This window comes from Pseudophryne corroboree, chromosome 7, assembly GCF_028390025.1.
Source record: "Pseudophryne corroboree isolate aPseCor3 chromosome 7, aPseCor3.hap2, whole genome shotgun sequence".
Lineage (NCBI taxonomy): Eukaryota > Metazoa > Chordata > Amphibia > Anura > Myobatrachidae > Pseudophryne > Pseudophryne corroboree.
This window is the reverse complement of record NC_086450.1, coordinates 432721894-432726502: the sequence shown is the minus strand read 5'-3', so window position 1 is coordinate 432726502 and position 4609 is coordinate 432721894.

Sequence of the window (4609 nt, the reverse complement as noted above, 5' to 3'; positions counted from 1 at the left end):
GATTGACGGGTTGAGGCTAGGCGGGTCAAAATTTGACCTAGGGGTGACTACTTGAAGTTGTGTAGGAATGTGCTCAGAAGAAGGACCCGGTGGTCTGTTGTTAAAGAATTCTCTTCGTCTAAGAGATCTATTTAGGCGAAGCATCTCAACCTTCCATTCCAAATCATCTGGTGCATTAGTGGGAATAAAAGAAAGACCTTTAGCCAACACTTGATGTTCAACATCCGTGAGGGGAGTGGAGGATAAATTGAAAACAGTCGCCTTTAAGGCCTCGGAGGCTTTTGCCCTGATGTCCCTTTGGTTCTGCCCCGACCTCCTCGTCCTCTGCCGCGTCCGCGTCCTGGCGGGGGCACACGATTGGAACGAGTGTGTATGATCCGGGGGCCCTGCCCTAAAGGGGGCTGAGACTCTGATGTGGACACTACCTCAGAGGTATATTCAGAGTCACTAGCCGATGTGCTGGCTCCCTGCTGTTGTTCTCTTCGTCGACGTGACTGGTGTCGACGGTTAGAGTATTGTCGTTCTTGTCCTGGTCTGGTGCTTCCTAGCCAGGGATAGACCTGTCTCTGCTGGTAGTCCCTCTGCACGGTAAGGAGTTTGTCTTTCTTAAAGCGTATAAGTTCTTGCCGGTATGACTCCAGCTGGGTGGCTAGTTTCGCAGGCCAATCTGTTTGAGTATCAGATGACAGAGTCGTCTTGTGTTCACCCTCAAACGCCTGTATCTGTTCCTTTATTAGGTTCAGCTCCCTTGTAGACTCCTCCACTACCAGCAGGATCAGATCCATAGAACATTTGTTCAGGATCGCAACCCACCTACGGCAAAACGTGGGGTTATACCGACCTATCGTAGGTGAGTTGCGAACCCTGAATCCTCTAGGTATTAAATTGCTCCGATAATAATCGGACAGTGTAATTCCGTGATACAAGTAATCAATTTCTCTTTGTTTTAGTTTAGTCCATTTTCTGAACAAATCCTCATTAGTGCTTGTGGACGGTTCATCCTCCAGCCTTCTGGTTATCAAAATAGCACTTGCTTCAACATCAGAAAAGCTGAGACGTTCCCGTGCATCACGTTGTATCAGGTCCAGGGCTGCTTCTAAATCAGGATTAATTTCAGCCATAATGATATACTATATATTACACACTGTGCCCCAGTGTCCCATATGGTATGTAAACCAAGTGTGGTTAAAACCGCAGTCTGCACACTGCAAAAATATCCTGGTCCTGTGCTCAGGGATAAGGAATATAGATGATATAGATGAGAGGTGCCTTGGTAAGGGACGAAGCTAATCGGTCACTGGAACCTGCTGGCTTCACTCCCAATACAAACAAAATGGAACAGCCCGGCACTCCACTCCAACGATAAGCAACTGCTGCGGTGCCCTCCCGATGGGGAACACGAAGTCCCAGATAGACAAGCAGGGTGGTGAGGGCGGCACTCAGACAGACTTCTCAACATGTAAAAAGATACTTTATTCGGCCAACATGTTTCGGGGACCAAACCCCGTCCTCAGGGCCAGACAAGGCTCAATGATTAACACAAACACTTATATAAGCAAATACAAAACAGACATTAGTGCAAATCGGACTCACCTGCTCCACGGCGCTGCCGCCCGCCAATCCGTCCGGCCACGCTGACACGTCGCCGAGCGATGACGTCACAGAGCGCCGTCCAGCAGGAGAGTAACCTAGGTAACCGAACGCTACCTCCGCTCGGTCACCTGAAAAGTGCAGAGAGTGCAAGATAAAAACAACATATAAGAATACCATAAAAACATAAGTGCATACTACATTAAGGAATCAGGGGCAATTGATATAATGGCCATATAAAGCATAGACCCCTTGCCCGCGTAATAATGAAGGAACACACAAGTATATAACAAGCATTAGACATTTAAACAATAATTTGTTAAGGAAATGATGGGTAAACAGAACCTGAGATGACAATAATTTAAAGGAAACATTGGAGCCCAAGGTTCTCATTGAGCCCCCCGGGTGCCAAGGTCCCTAATTTATGAATCCACCTGGATTCCTTTTGTAAAGTTGCTCTGTCCCTATTACCTCCCCTAAGTTTACGAGGGGCATGAGAACCTTGGGCTCCAATGTTTCCTTTAAATTATTGTCATCTCAGGTTCTGTTTACCCATCATTTCCTTAACAAATTATTGTTTAAATGTCTAATGCTTGTTATATACTTGTGTGTTCCTTCATTATTACGCGGGCAAGGGGTCTATGCTTTATATGGCCATTATATCAATTGCCCCTGATTCCTTAATGTAGTATGCACTTATGTTTTTATGGTATTCTTATATGTTGTTTTTATCTTGCACTCTCTGCACTTTTCAGGTGACCGAGCGGAGGTAGCGTTCGGTTACCTAGGTTACTCTCCTGCTGGACGGCGCTCTGTGACGTCATCGCTCGGCGACGTGTCAGCGTGGCCGGACGGATTGGCGGGCGGCAGCGCCGTGGAGCAGGTGAGTCCGATTTGCACTAATGTCTGTTTTGTATTTGCTTATATAAGTGTTTGTGTTAATCATTGAGCCTTGTCTGGCCCTGAGGACGGGGTTTGGTCCCCGAAACATGTTGGCCGAATAAAGTATCTTTTTACATGTTGAGAAGTCTGTCTGAGTGCCGCCCTCACCACCCTGCTTGTCTATCTGGGACTTCGTGTTCCCCATCGGGAGGGCACCGCAGCAGTTGCTTATCGTTGGAGTGGAGTGCCGGGCTGTTCCATTTTGTTTGTATTGGGAGTGAAGCCAGCAGGTTCCAGTGACCGATTAGCTTCGTCCCTTACCAAGGCACCTCTCATCTATATCATCTATATTCCTTATCCCTGAGCACAGGACCAGGATATTTTTGCAGTGTGCAGACTGCGGTTTTAACCACACTTGGTTTACATACCATATGGGACACTGGGGCACAGTGTGTAATATATAGTATATCATTATGGCTGAAATTAATCCTGATTTAGAAGCAGCCCTGGACCTGATACAACGTGATGCACGGGAACGTCTCAGCTTTTCTGATGTTGAAGCAAGTGCTATTTTGATAACCAGAAGGCTGGAGGATGAACCGTCCACAAGCACTAATGAGGATTTGTTCAGAAAATGGACTAAACTAAAACAAAGAGAAATTGATTACTTGTATCACGGAATTACACTGTCCGATTATTATCGGAGCAATTTAATACCTAGAGGATTCAGGGTTCGCAACTCACCTACGATAGGTCGGTATAACCCCACGTTTTGCCGTAGGTGGGTTGCGATCCTGAACAAATGTTCTATGGATCTGATCCTGCTGGTAGTGGAGGAGTCTACAAGGGAGCTGAACCTAATAAAGGAACAGATACAGGCGTTTGAGGGTGAACACAAGACGACTCTGTCATCTGATACTCAAACAGATTGGCCTGCGAAACTAGCCACCCAGCTGGAGTCATACCGGCAAGAACTTATACGCTTTAAGAAAGACAAACTCCTTACCGTGCAGAGGGACTACCAGCAGAGACAGGTCTATCCCTGGCTAGGAAGCACCAGACCAGGACAAGAACGACAATACTCTAACCGTCGACACCAGTCACGTCGACGAAGAGAACAACAGCAGGGAGCCAGCACATCGGCTAGTGACTCTGAATATACCTCTGAGGTAGTGTCCACATCAGAGTCTCAGCCCCCTTTAGGGCAGGGCCCCCGGATCATACACACTCGTTCCAATCGTGTGCCCCCGCCAGGACGCGGACGCGGCAGAGGACGAGGAGGTCGGGGCAGAACCAAAGGGACATCAGGGCAAAAGCCTCCGAGGCCTTAAAGGCGACTGTTTTCAATTTATCCTCCACTCCCCTCACGGATGTTGAACATCAAGTGTTGGCTAAAGGTCTTTCTTTTATTCCCACTAATGCACCAGATGATTTGGAATGGAAGGTTGAGATGCTTCGCCTAAATAGATCTCTTAGACGAAGAGAATTCTTTAACAACAGACCACCGGGTCCTTCTTCTGAGCACATTCCTACACAACTTCAAGTAGTCACCCCTAGGTCAAATTTTGACCCGCCTAGCCTCAACCCGTCAATCAGGACTTTCGCACGCATGGTGGAGAAGGAGGGCACCATGGAAGTCATGAACCCCGGGCGTTCCAATATGTCTAAACCTGAGAAGCTTGCACTGAAGGATCTGTCTATCAGGAATGACATAGTGATCCGCAAAGCAGACAAAAGGGGGGGCCACAGTATTGCAAGATCTGGGTGATTATATCAAGGAATGTGACCGCCAACTCAGTGACCCGGAGGTATACAAAAAATTGATTAAAGATCCTACTTCGGAATTCAAGAAGGAGCTGGACGCTTTGCTGAAAGAAGCTAATACTCATGGGACTATTGATTTACAAATTCTTAAGGCACTTACGGTGGAATCTCCTATAGCACCACTGTTTTATACAGTCCCTAAGGTCCATAAATCCTTGCAGGATCCACCTGGACGCCCTATAGTGTCTGCCAGGGGATCCTTGTACCATCCCATTTCCATTTACCTTGATGCATATCTGAATCCCTGTGTGCAAACCATCCCGTCATATCTTAAGGACACGACGTCCTTATTACTCCAACTCCAGGACCTAGG